We start from the raw sequence: 19,176 nt of genomic DNA on the forward strand, positions 1-19,176 counted from the left end.
GGGGGTGGGGCAAGTTAATCACCAGATAACAGGCAGGGAGGCTGTCAGATGTCAGCACTGTGAGGCTCCTGGCAGAGTGCTGAGCACTTAGGTGCTGGATGTAAATGCTCCTTTCCCTGGCCTCATGGCATCTTGATGGTTGTGTGTTTACCCCTATCTTAAAGAAGCATCAGCAAGGCCATTGAGGCAGAGAGGGTAGGAGGAATACTAAAACGCAAACCCTCTGGATCATGATGCTATATTTTCCTGAGCTCTGGCTCTCCTGGTGTCCAGCAGAGAAGTTCTCCATGTTAATTGTCCCCTGGTTTCTGCTCCCCATGCCCAGAAGTAGTATAATTCATAGCCCATGGGTGCCCCTGGCCAGGCAAGACAGCCGTGACACCAGCCGAGGAGATGTTATTAATAATTGGGAGACTCCCTCCCTTGCTTCTTCTGACACGTGTGCCTGGAGATTTCCACTCATCCCCTGTGGTAGGTAGAAGACCACGATGGTGCTGGATTTGCTCCATCAGCCACTCTGTAGGTTGGGCCTCTCAGAGATTAAGAGAAGAGTGGCTACCTCCATAATTTGAGCCTTTCAGTGTATTTAAAAAGTAGGAAAATACATAACCTAGGGCTAGAAACATCATAGACAGTTTTAAATGTTTATGTTTAAGAATTGGATGCTTTTTAACACAAGGAAACAGAATGTAGTCATGCTTTTCACAAGATAATAATGGGAGTTACAAAAATATGGAGACATAGCACATATGGGTCTATTAGCATATGGGGACATTTCCAAGAGTTTATAAACCTGGTATAAGTACTAAGTTAATAAGAGCTGACAAGGCTCATTCAATATCTGTGTGGCCTTGAACCCAACTCCAAATCTAACCAGACCCACATTATAGGCGGTGTGGCCTGGTAATGAATATATGTTCAAGGTTATGTGACGAATGTCTTCTGCTTTCAACGCGATTGTTCAGTTCTCTGTGAGGCTCCAGAACTCCATTGGGAGAGACGATCAGAAGTCTGAATCTGAGGCTGTTATGAGTTGGGCTCGTGCTAAATCTGTACCCCACCCCTGTGTGTTCTGTACACTGGGATTCCCCTTGCCTCTAGGCGTTCTCAGTCCCAGGTTTGGAAAGGCTCAAGGTTGGGGCATGCCTGCATTTTGCATAATGATGTGGCCTATAGGGCATGAGTGACTGAGGTCCCACTCACCGCCAAGGGACCTCACTCATTCATGCCCTGTGGGACCCGCTCACTATCATGGGACCTCAGTCACTTTCAGCTCTTCTTTCTTTTGCCAAATGTTGCACTGCCATTCTTCCCCAAAGGAAATGAAGTAAATGTAAAATCAATGTCTTTTAAAGTTTTTTTAAAATAATGAACTATCTGTTGAAAAATTTGGGAAGCCAGAGACTTGACTGATGAACATGGTAACTATCTTTGTCTCCAAGTTATGTGCAAATGTGATTGAGTTTATCTTCTTAGTTTTAAAAGAAAAGTATGAATCGTTCTCTGACTTTAGCTGTATGTCAGCAGTACATTAATGAAATAGGGCAATGCTTTGGCAACCTCAGTGGCGTAAGAAAGCCTGAAGGAGCTTGTTAAAAAGGGAAATCTGTAGCCATCCCCTTTCCAGGCATAGAGTCATGCCCCCTCCCCCGCCCCCCGCCTTTTTTTGAGACGAATTCTTGCTCTGTGGCACAGACTGGAGTGCAGTGGTGTGATCTTGGCTCACTGCAACCTCTACCTCCTGGGTCCAAGCAATTCTCCTGCCTCATCCTCCCGAATAGCTGGGACTACAGGCATGTGCTGCCATGCCTGGCAATTTTTTTTGTATTTTTAGTAGAAACAGGCCTTTCACCATGTTGGTCAGACTGGTCTCAAACTCCCGACCTCAAATGATCTGCCTACCTCAGCCTCCCAGAGTGCTAGGATTACTAGCCTGAGGCACCACGCTGGGCCGGAGTCCACATTTGTAATCAAGACCCCAAGTGGTTAAAAAAATAACTTACAGAACACTGGAACCTGGGAATATTGATCCCCTTAAGGCGTTTTTAAAGTGCAGAGGCTTGATCAGGAGACCCTTGGTCGTCTTTTCTTTTTTTATTGTTAAATTGGAATTGTAAAATTCCTCCCAGATCTTCTCCTGACTGTTTTGACCCCTGTACTTCAGGCCTCCTGTCATTGGCAGGACGAACGCACAAGAAGTGATTTCCCTGGAGAGTGTTCTTGGTGTCACATGGTGGGAGACGCTGTCTTGTTTAAAAACAAAGAAATAAAACCCTCCATTGAACTTGGTCTCCCTGAAGAGGCTGGAAATGTAATCCAGTGCTCTCTGTTTGTTTCCAGCCCATGTTGTTATTAATCCGGTTACAAATGATAATGCTTTGCCTTTACAGGCGTGCCGTCTCGGAGTCTTCCGTATTGCCTGCTAGACCCTGCTGGATGATTAAGCCACTCGTGCAGCGTCTTACAGGCCACTTGAGGACTATTTCCTTAAAGCAGGCAACTGACTATACTTCTCGAGCAGTGTTCGCTGAGTGACGTATTAACTCTTGCTTCTGGTTCCTTGGGAAGAGAAGGCCCTAATGCTATGGGGGTTGAGGTCCAGAGACATGGGCTTCTTCACTCCATCCTCTCCCTCTCTTCCCTCATCATTAGAAGCTTCTCAGCCCCTTCCATAGGGGCAGGGGCAGGGATGTCACTGTTTGTTCTTAGGCCCTATTTAATTTTTTTTTATCCTATGGAAAGAAATACCGAGAGCCCTGCGAAACAAGAGGTACTTAATTTCATACTTTTATAAATAAGAGCCATAGCATTTTTCACCCACCAGCTATTATTAATAGTTTCAATTTTTAATACATAGATTTTGTGACCAATTAAGGCAGCAAGTAAGGAGGAAAAATACAGGAGAAATAGAATATAGGTCAGGAAAACGGATGGCACACAGGAGAGAGCTTCAGAGGGGCACTTGGCCCTCTCCACCCATCTCAGATGAAGTCTTTCAAAACTCTGAAATGCGTGTGGACGTTTTCACAACTGTTTCAATACGAGAGGCTGTGACTTATTTATTTAAGGAAGTGGCCCTGCTCCTCCCCACTCCTCCCCGTCTCTGTCCTCTTCCAGATCCTGCCAGGCTCCACCCCTGGCCTGTCTGTGCTGTGTCCAGACATGCAGGTCAGAGGGCACAGGCAAGCCCCGTTTTGCAGAAGTCCTGATTAGACTCATCATGGGAGACAAGAAACCCAGTGGTTCCACCAGTCCAGGTGTCCCCATTGCCGGCACAGAGCTGTCAGTGGCTTTGATTCTTGGGCTATGTATACTGGTGGTAAGCCTCCATTATCTACCCCCCAACGCCCTTTTTATTTGAAGTCAGAGGACACGGACCACAACCCTGAGACTCTAAATCTCATCCAAGGAAGTGGCCTCTCTAAGACCCATACCATTTTACCAAGCCATAGGTGGGAGTTTTCTAGAAATGCAAGCTATCCTGATGACTGTGCTGTCAAGACTCTCCCTAATGAGCTGTGAGGTGATCAAATTAATTAAAGAGAAACTCTGCTTGTTAAAATTCAAGCTGGAAGCATCTTTTTATATCTGAGTTTGAATCTGGTCTGTGTTCATCAGGGCACCCACGTGAGGTGTCTCAGCCATCTGTGACCTCTCCTGGAAGACAATGACATCCATTCTAAACAAAGTATTCCTAATACTTAGGAATAGCAGTGGCTCAGTGACTGCCCTGTGTTTTGGGTCAGTCCTGCAGAAAAGGGAGAACTCTCCTTGGCGCTTATTCACATTGTCTGATGGCGGGCGGAGGGGGGTGGGTTAGGATGCGCACACTTTGCTCATGGTCAGCAGTTTGGAACATGTGAAGCAGTCCCTAGGAGACTGCACTCTTTCCCTGCCACAGAATTTCTGTTTCTTGGACATCTCTGTTGCCCCCACCTTGGCCCAGGCTCCTACCATTTCTGGCCTGGAAGATGCCTCAGCCTCTGCTTCCCTTCTCACTCCCCTGTCTGCACGGCATCCACACTGAGCTTTTGAAAATGCAGAGCAGATCATCAAGGTCCGTCTGCTTCTCCATTCTCCTGCAGAATGACAAAGTGGTTCAGGGCTCGGTTTCTGAAGTTGGTCTGATTACCTTCCAGTCCTTAGCTAGGTCTGACTTGGAGCAGCTTAACTGAATTGTGTCCTCATCTGTAAAGTGGCATGCTGATAGGAGTATGCTGATGGAATGTTGTAAGGATTACCTATTTTTTTTTTTTTTTTTTGAGACAAGTCTCACTCTGTTGCCAGGCTGGAGTGTAGTAGCGTGATCTTGGCTCACTGCAACCTCCCCAGTGATCAGGTGATTCTCCTGCCTCAGCCCCCCTAGTAGCTGGGACTACAGGTGCGCGCCACCACATCTGGCTAATTTTTGTATTTTTTTTTTTTTTTTGAGACGGAGTTTCGCTCTTGTTACCCAGGCTGGAGTGCAATGGCGCGATCTCGGCTCACTGCAACCTCCGCCTCCTGGGCCCAGCTAATTTTTTGTATTTTTAGTAGAGACGGGGTTTCACCATGTTGACCAGGATGGTCTCGATCTCTTGACCTCGTGATCCACCCGCCTCGGCCTCCCAAAGTGCTGGGATTACAGGCTTGAGCCACCGTGCCCGGCAATTTTTGTATATTTAATAGAGAGGGGGTTTCACCATGTTGTCCGGGATAGTCTTGATCTCTTAACCTTGTGATCCACCTTCCTTGGACTTCGAAAGTGCTGGGATTACAGGTGTCAACCACTGCACCCAGCCAGGATTACTGTTTACTGTGGAGTACTTAGGACAGGGCCTGGCACATAGTAAGTGCTAAAAAAAATATTGGTTGTTATTTTTATTGTCAGTATTCTAATTCAGTGCCATCCTTTTTAAGCTTAGATGCCAACACAGACTTTTGGTCACACTCTTGGCTCAGGTGGCATCTCCAGCATCTTCATTTTCAGCTGTCCTCCTGCCTCCCTCTGTTTCTAGCCACACTGGCTCTTGCAGGATCTCCAAAGTACCATGCTCTCTCCAGCTCCAGGGCCTTTGCACATGCTTTTCTTTTACTGAGAAAGTTCACTTCCTTCCCTCTTTTCCTGGCCAACTCCTGCCTCCACTTATCTTTACTTAATTGTCCCTTCCTTCTGCAGGGAGGTCTCCCTGAACTCCTGAGCTGAGAACAGATCCCCATCATTCTCTGCCGCCCTTGTCCCATGCCTTTCTTTCATAGTAGTTGCAACAGTTTGTAATTCTGTGTTCATTCATAGGCTTGCTTGATTGATGTCTTCAAGCTCTCCTACGCTTTGTGCTCCAGAAAGCCTAGAACGTCCAGCAGCACATAGCACAAGCCTGGCCTCTACTGCTCCCTAACTGTGAGATGAATGAATTCTCCTCTTCCAGATCAGCTTGTGTGCTTCTCCATGGCCCCTAGTCAACGCATGAGGTCCTGTTTATTTGCATACAGGGACCCTTCCAAATACATTGCTAGGTCACAGGTTCTCAAACTGTAGTGTGCATCGAAAACACCTGGAGTGGATCATGGAGTGCCAATAAGGAAATGAAGGCTAGAAGAAAAGTGAAAAACATGGCTTGTTATCGGCCGTCTAGATAAGTCTGTCCAGGCCCCTGTCTGCTTGGCCTGTGTAGTTCTTCTTAGTTCTTCTATGTAGGTTGTTAACAGCTCCTCCTGCCTCTTTTGCTGCCCACGTGGTAAAATCTAGGGGCTAGAAAGGACTGAGCTACAGGATCCCCCAGGAGAGGAATGTTTTAAAAGAGTTCCTTCTAGATTCCCAAAGTAAGGATCTCAGTGGTTTGGTTGTAGCTAACCGCCTTTAGAGTAGTTGGTGGCTGCTCCTTCTGACACTCATTCCTCTAGACATGCTCCTTGTAAGGCACTCTTCAGTTGGCTCTCTGTGTCCCCGTTCGCTGATGAGAGCCACAAGAGAGCTCTCAGTTTTACCAGTTGCCCTGGAACAAGTAGGCAGTTTTGAGGACTATGATCCCCTCCCTCCACATCACAGCCACCATGATATTCCTCATGGGTTTCAGGGGCCTTTGTACTGGCCCTGAGCAACTCCTCATCTCTCTGTGTCATGGAGGGATATGATGGTGTGGCCGGAGTGCGACTGGGACTTTGGACTCGGACACACATCCAGGTTTGATGTAGTGAGCCTTCTGGTAGCTAGCTTCTTGTCAGGGTTTCTTGTATTATAAAATGGGAATGATGATATCTAGGCAAGCTTGTGGTGTAGGGATTAAGCAGAGCCTCTGGATAGGGAGGAACCAAAATCATAATCTAAGCCTTGCTAGTTTTTGCCATTTTATTATTAACATAAGCACGTGATTGATTGTTAGTAAGCCTCAGCATCCTCCTTCATATCAGGATTAGAATGGTACTTACTTCGGAGGGTTCTTGGGAAGATAAAATACTTATGAAAACTGATAAAATCTGTAGTTAATAGTATCATACCAATGTTAATTTCTTTGTTTTGACAGACTTATCATGGTTTTGTAAGATGTTAACTTTAGGGGAAGCTGGCCAAAGAGCATACAGGAACTCTGTACCATCTTTGCAACTTTTCTGCAAATTTAAAATGATTCCGCAACGAAAGCTTATTTTTAAAAAAAGCTTGTGAAACATTTGCAGGGTGCTTGGGGGTGTAGTAAGCCCTTAGTATATGGTGACCCCTACTAGTGTTACTAACAAAATCATGGTTACTACTGTTGATACTTTGAAGAGTTATTATAACCAATGTGTTGTTGTCTAGCTCCATGGTCCCCAACCTTTTTGGCACCAGGGACTGGTTTCATGGAAGACAATTTTTCCATGGACTGGTAGGTATGGGGGATGGTAGTTTTGGGATGATTCAAGTATGTTATGTTATATCTATTGTGCACTTTATTTCTGTTATTTATTACATCATAATATATAAAATATATAATGAAATAATTATACAACTCACCATAATGTAGAATGAATAGGAGCCCCAAGCTTTTTTTCCTGCGACTAGATAGTCTCATCGGGGGGTGATGGGAGGGGAGACAGTGACAGATCATCAGGCATTAGATTCTCATAAGGGGCGCATAGCTTAGATCTCCCACATGCCGAAATTCCCAATTTTTGCTGCTGATCTGACAACAGGCGCCACTCAGGTGGTAATGTGAGCAATGGGGAGCAGTTCTAAATACAGACGAGGCTTTGCACACTTGCCTGCCACTCACCTCCTGCTGTGCAGCCCAGTTCCTAACAGGCCTGTAAGAATCGAATGTCATGGCTGATCTGACAGTAGGCGGCGCTCAGGCAGTAACGTGAATAATGGGGAGCAGTTCTAAATACAGACGAGGCTTTGCACACTTGCCTGCCACTCACCTCCTGCTGTGCAGCCCAGTTCCTAACAGGCCACGGACCAGGATTAATACTGGTTCATGGCTTGGGGGTTGGGACCCCTAGTCTAGCTGACCACTCTGTAAGTGGAATATTAATTTCCTATGGCTGCTATAACAAATCACCACAACTTTAGTGGTTTAAACAATACACATTTGTTCTCTTACAGTTTGGGAGGTCAGAACTCCAAAGTACGTCTCACTGGGTCAAGATCAAGGTGCTGGCAGGATCCCATCCCTTCTGGAGGTTGTTTCCTTGCCTTTCCAGCTTCTAGAGGTGACCCTGTGTTCCTTGGCTCATGGCCTCTCCTTCATCTTCAAAGCTGGTCATCAAATCACTCTTGACTTCTGCATCTATTGTCACATTTGCTTCCCTGCCTACCAAATTCTTGTTCAATTGACTGTGTCCCCTGTCCCCCCAACAGCTTTCATTATATTTCCTTTGAAGATCACTGGTCTATATTCTACTCATAATAGAGAGTATGTGTGTGTGTGAAAGAGAGAGAGAGAGAGAGAGAGAGAGGAGGGCCTCTGTATTCCCAGTGGTGTCTTGTAAAAGGAGAGGAGGGACCTGTTGTTTTACTTCTTTGGATGGAGGTTAGGCCCACTGTGCAGAGAGCAGCTTTGCTCTCCAGCCCATTTCCTCAGAAGCCAGTGCTCTATGTAGGTGGGTGCTACAAGGCTCTAGACCCTTGCTTGGTTCCTGGCAGGTGTGTGACAGCTGTGTGAGGCACAGCTGGGTCATGATACTGAGTGTCCTTATGGCACTGAGCTTTGACCCTTCAGTTGCTGGCCTGGTACCTGGGGGCACTCAGTATGTTGACACCAGCCATCTCTTGGTTAATAAATTGCTCTCATGTAGTCACTGTTGAGCTTGAAGAACGATTATTCCTGCTCCTTATGAACATAGGTTGGGGTTATAGATGAGCTAGAGGGCCACCTAGATCCTAGATGGAGCCATATTCCTTGGTGCATTGTTCAAAGCCCTCACAAGCTGGGCTTCACTTTCCTAGCCTTCTTCTGCACAAATTCTTGTTTCTGCAAACATAAGCTACTGTCATGGGATCCTTAGAGTATTGCTTTGCCTTCGGGAAACCTCTGTGGCCGGCGACACCTTCTGCCTGAGTATTGCTTGCACCTGTTGGACTTGTTCTGCCCACTTGGCCCGGTAGGCTGCACTCAGCTTATGCTCCCAGCTCAGATCCCACACCTGCCAAGGGTGATCCAGGCATGGAGTGGCGAGGGGTGTGCGGGCAAGTGAGTGTGGGCTCTGGCCACTGTTCACAGCCAGGCATGCCAGCTGTGGCAGCAGAGCAGGCAGCTCCAGGCGCCGGCACAGGTGCTAGTTCTGTGTGAGGCTGCAGCCGGACCAGATGCACTGCATGCAGCTTCTGCTGTGGGCACCTGCATCTGCGCGAGGGGAATCTGGTGGTGCCCTGAAGCTTGGAGACGCCAGGAGCTACAGAGCCCCAAAGAGGGTGTCACAGCTGGGTGTGGTGGCTCACACCTGTAATTCTAGCACTTTGGGAAGCTAAGGCAGGCAGAACACCTGAGGTCGGGAGTTGGAGACCAGCCTGACCAACATGGAGAAACTCCGTCTCTACTAAAAATACAAAATTAGCCGGTTATGGTGACTCATGCCTGTAATTCCAGCTACTTGGGAGGCTGAGGCCGGAGAATCACTTGAACCCAGGAGGAGGTGGTTGCAGTGAGCCCAGATTGTGCCATTGCACTCTAGCCTGGGCAACAAGAGCAAAACTCCATCTGAAAAAAAAAAAAAAAAAAAAAAACAAGTGTTCAGATCCCATAGATCTGGACTCCTGAAAGGGCCGCAGCTCTTCTCTCCTCATAGCCCACAATGTGGCAAGCAGGGCAGAGGTATGTTTCAGCCCTGTTTGTATTATAGCTCTTTTAGTCCTGCCTTTTGGCAGGTCCTGAGTTCTTGTCCTGAGGAAGAATGAGGTATATGGACAACCGGAGGGTGAGCAAGGCAGAGAGGAGCTTCACTGAGCAGCAGTACAGTTCTCAGAATACTTGAAATGGGTAGCTCCTATCCACAGGCAGCGTGTCCCCTGAGTGTTCAGCTCTCAGCTGAGTGAAGACCCACAGTGGGTAGCTCATCTGTGCAGGCAGATTGTCCTGATATCTGCCCGAGTCTGGCTGAGTCCAGGGTTTTTACAGGCTTCAGAAGGAAGGAATTATGTGCTCATTGGTCCATAGGTGGCTGTAAGCAGGCTGCAAAAAGCACCATAAGTTCTCAGTCTGGTAGGTGGAACTGGCAGCCTGGCCTCTAGACCTCAGGCTGTCCCTGGCCTGAAGGTGGGATTTTACCAGGAACCCACTCGTTTTTGCCTGGGAGCCTGTCTGCCTCCTTCTCCTGTCCATGGCGCCCAGACTGTTTGTGCCAAGGGGCACCAGCAGGCCCATGCTGAGTTGCTCTGACTCCCTCTAAGTCCTCACTTGGCTTTCCTCCTCTGTTTGTTGGTGTCCAATGTCTGGAGGGGGCTGAGGCAGCAGAGGGCTGGCATGTCAGCATTGCCCCAAGGGTGCTCATATGTGCCCAGGTTGCGATAGTGCCTGGGACTTGGGCTCAATTTGGCTCTGAAATTAGAGTGGGCTCTGAAATTAGAGTGGGCGCTGGGAGCAGAGAGAGGCCAGGCAGCAACAGCAGGCCCTTCCAAGCCTGTGGGGCTGGGGGGCTAACTGGACTCTCCAGAGTGCAGGGATGCCCAGGTCTGCAGCTGTGGCTGGGTGGCTGCAGCTGCACCCAGGAGGTCTGGGCTCATGCTCCACCAACTTGGAAGGGGGCAGGGCTCTTTCCTGTTCCGGGCTCTGCTGGCTCTGTGGAGTGCATGGCCCCGCCTGCATCTCCCCTGCTACAGTAGCAGCTGCTCCAGATGGGCCCCCACTGCCATCACTATTAATGTCTCCCCAAATGGACCCTACCCCAAGAGCTTTTAGGGTTTTATTCTTACCCTTCCCCTTTATCTGCCCTTCACTGTCTGAATCTGGGCTGTTTCAGGTGATAACCAGTAGGCACATGTGGCTATTGAGCAGTGAATCTGAATCGAGATAGACTATAAATGTAAAATACACACCAAATTCTTAGTATGAAGAAAAGAATGTAAACTATTTCATAAGTGTTTCGATATTGATTACATATTTTACATGGTGTATTTTGTATATATTAAGCTAAATAAAATACATTTTAAACATTAATTTTACCTGTTTCTGTTTACCTTTTATGTGGCTGCCAGAACATTTAAAATGACATATGTGGCTTGCATTACATTTCTTCTGGAGGACACTGGTCTAAATTCTTACTCTGTGTGTGTGTGTGTGTGTATGTGTGTTATGGGGCCCTGTATTCCCAACATAGTGTCCTATAAAAGGCCCCAGGATTCATCCATTCCTTCCCTTCTCCCTTCCCTTGCTCCCTTTTTTCTTCCTCCTCTTTGCTTGCAATACGTCTGCTAAGTGAATCTCTGGAAGTGAGAATGTTAAAACCTTTGAACTCCGACAAAATTACTTAGACAGAAGGTTTCTAGTGCTTTATACTGGCCGAAAGAGTTAAGACAGTTGTGTTTTCTCTGATTTCAAGTCAATAGTAAGCCTCTGTAGAGGAGTTTTTATAGAGTATTTGTACTTTCACATGATCTAATTTACTATCTTCCTAAGAAACCAGTTGAGGCTGGGCATGGTGGCTCACGCCTGTAATCCCAGCACTTTGGGAGGCTGAGGAGGGCGGATCACTTGAGGCCAGGAGTTTGAGACCAGCCTGACCAACATGGTGAAACCCTGTGTCTACTAAAAATTAGCTGGGTATGGTGGCACAGCCTGTAGTCCCAGCTACTTGGGAGGCTGAGGCAGGAGAATTGCTTAACAACCCCACCCCACCCCCGGCCCCCCCTCAGGAGGTGGAGGTTGCGGTGAACCGAGATCACACCACTGCACTCCAGCCTGGATGACAAATTGAGACTGTCTCAAAAACAAAATAAAACAAAAACAGCAACAACAACAACAACAACAACAACAGAAAACAGTTTGCTACTGGAAAGGCATTGCCTCAGTAGTGGGGGTATAAGGATCCTAGAAGTTAAGCACTATTTTAGCTTCTCTTCTCTCCATACTCCCTAGGAGATTCGGTTGCTGGGGTGGCATATCTCTTTAAAAGTTCCCTATTGGATTCTAACATCCTTTTCCCAACTGCCCTGAAACTGAGTGCTCTGCAGAAGGGTGGTGGTGCCGTGATCCTAAACTGCGTCAGAGTCCTTCGGGGAGCAAAAATGCAGATTCCTCAGCTTGCTGCTGCTGTGTTTTCCTAGGAAGGGGGATGGGTTTACATCGGACAAGTCAATCAGCATATTTGCCTGACTGGTGTGGTGGTTGAGTCTGGGGCAAGTGGTAATACAGTTTCTACTTTTGCAAAACGCAGCCTGGCCCGACTGAGCTGCTTGTGGGTTAAGGATTGCGTGCTGGTTTTGTGCGAACATATCTGGTCCTCCACTTCTCCCCCAGCACCTGATTCTGGTTTGTTGGGTGTAAGGGGTCATTGTTTCTTCCAGGGGTCAGCAAAAGGACAAAGGATGGAGAGTGGCTACAGGTGTAGGTGCTGTGTAAGATTTACATCCTGGCTTCACTTGTCAGATGTGACTTTGTGCAGGTTGCTTTAACTCTCTGTGCTTCAGTTCCTTCATCTGCAAGTGGAGATAAGGGTAGCTCCTAAAAGGGGTTGTGGGGAATGTTGCATGCAGTTCTTCAGAAGCATCTGGCCAGCTGGTAAGCATTGGGTAATGGTCCAGCTTCTCTGCCGTGATCATTAGTGTTATCTGACACTTCTGGTGAACTTCAGGCTAGGATCTGCCAGGAGGATCTAAGCAGACTTAATAGTTTTAGCAAAGAACACCTGTGAGCCCTGAGGCAGGCTCCAGCTTGAAGAAATGAGGACAGCTGGAGGTGGGTGGTACAAGGAGGTGAAGAGGCTTGGAGGCAGGGAGGCCACCTGCAGTATTTGGGAGTGGTCGTGGGTTTGCAGCTCTTTACAGGATATCTAAGCCCTCATGAAGGACAGACTCTCTCACCATGGATTCCAATAAGGCTTCCTCAGCCTGCATCAGGAGCGAAAGATCCTGTTGAGCCGGAGCCAGGTCAGTATGTTGCCAATACTGTGGGCCCCAGCCTTGGGGGCTGGGTTGGGCCTTGGAGCAACGGGAAGGAAGTGAAGTCATTTTTCAGCTTTGTGTAATCAGACCGCTGCCTAGAAGACATATTTCTGGTGGGAACCATGTTACCTGGTTACTCATTTAACTTCTGAATGCTGGCCTCCTGCCCTCATTTTGTCTCCCCTCCTGCAAGGCCTCCCAGGGCCCTGGACTCTGGCTGGCAGGAGGCAGAAGCCTGGACCCCTAGGAAGCAAGGAGTAGGAGCTCAGGACTGTCTTCTGCTCTGACTTCCCCTCGGAGTTTTCAGAAACTCCCAATGTCGTTTGGAAGAGTAGTTTATTTTTCTTTCTAATAATGGTGTGATATTGGCTGGGGGGTTTTTCATTAAGTTGTCGTATTTTATCTACTTGTTTGCATATCCAGTTGAATCTGTGGATTTTTCTTTTAGCACTTTGGGCTCTCCTTTTGTTAGAATAGTTTCATAGATTTATTTTTTTAAATAGTATCAGTGTTTTTATTTCCAGAAGGGCCTTGCTAAACATGTGTAAAATAGGAGTAGATATGAATATTTGGAAATTGGTGAAGTGGTAAGAATGAGGATATACATGCTTGGCTAGATGAGGTGGCTCACTCCTGTAAGCCCAATATTTTGGGAGGTTGAGATGGGTGGAACACGTGAGGTCAGGAGTTTGAGACCAGTCTGGCCAACATGGTGAAACCCTGGCTCTCCTTAAAAAAACAGCAACAAAAAAACGGGCTTGGTGGCTGGCACACGCCTGTAATTCCAGCTACTTGGGAGGCTGAAGCAGGAGAATTGCTTGAATCCAGGAGGCAGAAGTGGCAGTGAGCTGAGATCACGCCACTGCACTCCAGCCTGGGTGACAGAGCTGGACTCCATCTCAAGGAAAAAAAAAAAAAGAATACACATGCTCCCTTTAAATAAATGGGTCTCCTTGCAGGTCTCCATGTAATTTTCTTGTACTCGTGGGGTTAGGACTTTTTGCTGAAGACTGGTGGTTGTCAGTCGAAATGCTAGGCCTCGTTTAGGCACTTCCCTTAAAGAATGTGACCAGAAGGAGATGGCAGTGAGGCAAGCGGGGAGAGTAAGGGTATGGTTTTCTTTTATAGCTGTTAGGGATTTAAGGGAGTTAAAACCACTCAGTACCAGTAACTGAGCCACCATGTACTGGGAACTTGAGGTATATTCTCTCGTTTAGTCCTTAGACTAATCATTTGAGGTTATCAATCTCCTTTTACCATTGAAGGTAATACAGCTGAGTGATGAGTGACTTCCCTGAGTTCCCACAGGATCTGAACAGAGTTGGGATTTCATTCATTACAGGTTCGTTCTATCCTCCCGACCATGTTATTTCTGCTGTGTTACGTTGTCCTCTTAAGGAAACTTACTAGTACTAGGAGGAGGAGGGATAAAGATAACATGTATGGAATGCCTGCTACGGACCAGACACGATGCTGAGTGCTTCGCCGTTTTCTCTTTAACCCCAATGACCTGTGGGGTAGGTGCTGTTATTACTGCAATTTCACAGAAGATGAAACTCAGGTTTAGAGACATTAAGTACCTTGCAAACTGTGTATTGAAGTGGGATGACCTTAGTGGTCTGAGAATCTACTGTTGGAATAATGAACTTAGGAGCATGAATAGAAACTGTATGTAGTGGATTGTCAAATATTTGTGGAGTGTCGGTTTTGCTGAAGATTCTGTGTCTGAAATACTCTTTAGAGACACTGAGAAGTGTAAGACGTGCCTGGCTCTTAAGGAGTTGACAGTCTGGTTAGGAGAGTTACCACACCCAGGAGGGAAAGTTTCCCAGAGATGTTTGAGTTATGCAAGGGAAAGTTGGGTTTGGAAGGGGGATGCACTGGGGGCAGGGAAGATAACCTGACTATGATGTGGAGAAAAGGTCGATTTCTTAAGCAGCCCTTCCTGATTCTGGAGGACCTTGGAGGCCAGGGTTTGATCTTAGAGATGTTGGTACCTAAGACACCTTACTGAAGTTGGAAGGTCCTACTTGAGTAAGTGGGGGCTGGAGTGAGGGTGTTTCGGACAGTTCAGCTAGCAGGTGTGCAGGATGAAATCGGGGGAGGGGCATGGGGCTGGAGAAAGGCCCAGCTGGTTAGAAAGCTACCTGTAAGCTGCTGAGTAGGAGACAGTTAAGACAGGGACTCTTGTCAGGGTTAGTGATTCAACTAGCTGTGGTTCTTAAGCAAAGGTGAGTAATGCTGAGAAGAGGCAGACATCTTAACTGATGGGATTGAGTTGAATGCTCACAGGAGAGAGGTACATTTGTCCAGGACTGGATGATTGTCAGAAGCTCTAAGAGGAACTTGTTTATTTTCCCACACTCGGTGCCCAGGTGGATGAATTGACTTGCATTCGTCATTAGAAAATTCTCCACTTTGGTTTCCTGTCTTAACTCTACACAGTTCCCATTTATTACCTTAACATTGTACTGAGAGACCCAGGTCTGACCTGTATAGCAGTTTGAGTCAGTGGCTATCAAAGGGGTTGCCAAAATCACCTGAAAGAGTTGGCAACAGAAGAAGTGGCATTATGAGTTGGATTCACTTCTTTATAGACCAATTTGTCACCCATGAAGGCTGGCTTGTCTTGGGTGTGGAATTCAGTTTTAGTGGCTGAATGCACAGAGAGCGCAGGAAGAGAAGAGAGAAGAAATGCAGTGTGCAGGGAACCTGCAGGTGGTAACGGTTGAAGTTCACATCAGTGATCTTGCCTATTTACCACTCTGCGTGCCTCACTCTGGCTGTTCTAATCCAGCAGTAACCAATATGGTATTCTGGGGTTATTCCCCAAATTGGAGCTACACCCAGAATTTCTCAGGTTTTTAATTCCTGAACATCTTTTAAATTAAAACTCTAGGTCAGTTGTCCCCAAGGGAACTGAGGCTCTCTTTTCTAGCCTGCTGTCATTGTCAGCAAAAGCTCGTCTACTTGCTAATTATTCCAACTTTTAGCGAAGCAATTCAGTGAGTGGTCAGTAGGAAATATAATGATTTGAGAGTTGGTTTCCCAGCATTGTCCTCTTTAATAGAAAGAAGATACCAAATTTGGGGACCTCATCTTGCCAAGGAAGAATTGTAGAGGCTAACTTCTCAGTGGAGAGAGCCTTGATGAGCATGTGCCTCAGAGTTGTGCCTGTATGGGTGGTTCTGCTTGTCTGTGGGGCTTGTGCTTGGGTGCTTCCCGAGGTGCAGTTGCACAGGGTGGTTATTCCTGAATGCAGGGGCTTACTATGATTTTCTCTTAGTGCCTCTCATTTCTGACACTTTCTGTCCTATGAGATCAGTCCACTTATTAGTTAGTATGCTAGATTAATAAGTATGCCAAATGATTTAACTCTTCCAGGAATGTTATTCCTTCAAAGATGAGATCTGCTGAGGCAAGAGGATCGCTTGAGTCTAGAAGGTTGAGGCTATTCTGTGCTATAATTGTGCCTGTGAATAGCCACTGTGCTCCAGCCTGGGCAACGTAGTGACATTTGTCTCAAAAAAACAAAAAAAAAACAACAAAAAAAAAAACACACATGAGCATGGCCATACGTAGCCTGACAATCCCTTAATTCTGTGGTAAGGAGGCCCTGTCCTCCAGCATGGTATTGGTAGGGTATAAGTTGAAAGGATGCTGCCCTGAGATACCCCTGTACCAGGGCTGTGTGGTAGAACTTTCTGTGGTGATAGAAATGTTCTGTATCTGTGCTCTCCAGTAGGGTAGCCATTAGTCACAACTGGCTTTTGAGCACTTAAAATATGGCTAGAGCACCTGAGGAATGAAATTTTAAAATTTTCTTTATGTTGAAATAACCACATGTAGTTAAGTGGCTACCGTATTGGACAGCACTGCTCTAGCTGATGGCCAGAGATGACTGATTACTCTATTTAGCCATAGAGCTGGGGTGTAAGTCCTAGTGGGGCAGGCTCATTTGAGAGTGGAGATTTAAGACATAGGATACTCTAATGGGCATTAGAACATTTAATATATTGCCTGGGATTGTGAGGTTCTATTTTCATGTTGGAATTCAAAGATGACTTTGGTGAGTTGAAGCTGGAAATAGGAAGGGAAGTTTTTTAGAGAAAGATGGCGTGCTCGTAGCATTCAGGTCGTCTAAGAAAAAGTATCTATGGAGCCAGAAATGTCCTGTAACTTGTGTTCCTAGCCAGAAATGTTCTGTAACTTGTGATATGGAAGACTCCAGGAGTCTGGCAGATCTGTGTTAAGATGGGGATCAACTCTGCAAGATATTTAGCTTTCTGAGCCTCAGTTTCTGCTCCTGTAGGATATGGGAAGTAGTACCTCAAAGAGGTGCAGCTATGTTTGATAACTTGCGTGAGGCTCCTTGTGTCTTGGCACGTAGCAGGTTCTCACTATTGGCAATATGAAGGGGAATAGGACTGCCATGCAGACACAAAGATCCCTGATGATCTAAAACTGCATAAGACTGGGTTCTTGCTCTTTTCCTTCATAGTCTCTGATGAGGGCGACTCATCTCTTCACACGTATTGAGCCAAGAGAGCTGAGATGATTGCAGAGACAGTCGAGAGAAGACAAGGAGAAAGGTGTGAAGAGGCTGAGTGATACACAGAGGGACCCTTGGAAATGTAAGAACTACAGTGTGATAAATAAATCCATGTCTCTGGTCAACAGGGCACACGTTTATTCATGCATAGTGCAGTCTTCAGAATTCTGGCGTTCATTCTCTTCCCCTCCCCGCGGAGTATTAACTGGAGTTTACAGCTTAAACACTCTGGGTTTCTGGGCATTTATTTACATGGCACTTTGGACACTTTCTAGAGCCGGTTCAATTATCATTAACTTATCTGGGCTGTTTACTTGAACACGTGAGGTTGATTTAGTGTATTACAAGAACTGAACATTGCCTCTCAGACATTATTAATCTCACCTTTCTTGTCCAGCATTAAGTAAGAAATTAATTAAAAAAATGAAAGGGAAATTAATAACACGTTGGTGTTCACAATTCATCAGGAGACCTCACAGCAGGTATGAAATTAACTTCTCTGAATTAATACACACCTCAGCAAATTAAAGGTATAGAAAAGGTTTTATTCAATATTTAGGAAATGTCCCTGAATGCTTCCTACTTTGGTAATTAGATAGATGTTGGGCAGTGTTGAGACCATGCGCAATTGATATGGTCATCTCAGCACCCGTAGACAGCTTTAAATCAACATTTTTTTTTTAAATTAGGGATTTCACTTAGGTAAATGAGAGAAAACCAGATGGTTGATATAGACTTGCCCAAAGACTTGCACTTTTGATCTCTATTAACTATAAATTTGATCCTGGGTTCTGTGTTTCCTTGTTATGACATGTGGTAAGATGGGTTTCAAAGGATACCTTATGAGGAACAGGTTATGGAAACTAACGGGGAGTTATAAGTCTCTATTACAGCTTTCGCTGAGGTTGATGAAGGAGAAGCTTTTATTACTGAATTGTTCCTGTAATTACATCAGAAATAACAGGCAGCAGTCACCTTCCATTAGGGGTGGGAGGGAAGGATCCTTACTATTTAAGTGATCACATAAGGTGCTGAATGAATCATCCTCAGCCTCATCATGAGGAATTAAAAATAGAAAGAACAGTTGACATCATCCTATAGCAGGTTTCTAGGGGACAGAAAAATGCCAGATAGTTTTTTAAGGAATAGAGCTGTCTGAAGTAATCGTCCAGCCCACATGTTTATAGGCTGTTGGCAGTGGTTCTCCACCTTGAGCAGGCATCCAAGGATCACCTGGAGACCTTGTTAAAACAGAGCGCTGGCCCCACCCCAGAGTTTCAGATTGAGTAGGCCTGTGGTGGGGTCTTAGATTTTTGCATTCCCAACTTCCCAGATGATGTTGATGTTGCTGGTTTGGGGTCTACAGTTTGAGAAACATTGGGCTAAGGGAAAGAAATAGACGTAGCCTGAGGATGGTTTAGAAAACAGAACTTTAAGTTTAATTCCCTAGTGGTTGTTAAAATTTTGATGACAATACCAAATTTCATTTGGGATGGTGTGCAGGTCTTGTAAAGGGAATCTGTTCTTTGTGATACTGCAAATGAACATTAAAAATCGTTGCAAACCTAGATGAGTGGTCTCCCAGCACTCTTTCACCATGTCTTGGTTAAAATTTTGGGTAAACTTTGGCTACAGGTATTATCTCTGTAATCCAAGTTAGTGATGGATTCAGAAGTTTGGCGGTTTTTTTCTTGTCTGTAAATCAAACATGCTGTACCTGGGGAGGACCATTTGTAGGAGAGCAGTCATTTTAACTAAGGGCATTCCAAATCACAAGCCATTCAATCATCCTTGTCCCACCTGCCTGACAAAGTAGCTATCAGCAAAGTAGCTGTCAGGCAGCATCAGGCAACACCTGCTTCTATGATTCTAGGTTTCCACTGGTTCTAGAACTGCCCTTTTATTGTTAATTTATTGTCACATTAAAGCAACAGCAACCAGAGTAATCATAATTGCTAACATTTGTAGAAGGCTCACTGACGCTGGTGCCACACATGAACTGTGTCTCCCTTGCCTTGCCTGTGAATCCTGTTTTCTTAGGCCCCATGATGACCTCTGTTTTAGACAAAGA

At 46.1% G+C, this 19,176-nt stretch overlaps 1 protein-coding gene across 6 annotated transcripts in view; it reads left to right on the forward strand.

Moving 5' to 3' along the window:
* MGAT5 (alpha-1,6-mannosylglycoprotein 6-beta-N-acetylglucosaminyltransferase) overlaps positions 1 to 19,176 on the forward strand; it is a 331,838-nt gene that overhangs the window by 29,722 nt on the left and 282,940 nt on the right. For 2 of the 6 annotated variants that reach the window (XM_017536077.2, XM_017536079.2), the window contains exon 1: positions 14,397 to 17,187. The exons of the other annotated variants lie outside the window; for them this stretch is intronic. The gene's annotated coding sequence lies outside the window, so the exon portion shown is untranslated. Of the gene's footprint in view, positions 1 to 14,396; positions 17,188 to 19,176 lie in introns of those variants that run through there. 6 annotated transcript variants of the gene reach the window in all.

This window comes from Cebus imitator, unplaced genomic scaffold (genome assembly GCF_001604975.1).
Source record: "Cebus imitator isolate Cc_AM_T3 unplaced genomic scaffold, Cebus_imitator-1.0 Scaffold95, whole genome shotgun sequence".
NCBI lineage: Eukaryota > Metazoa > Chordata > Mammalia > Primates > Cebidae > Cebus > Cebus imitator.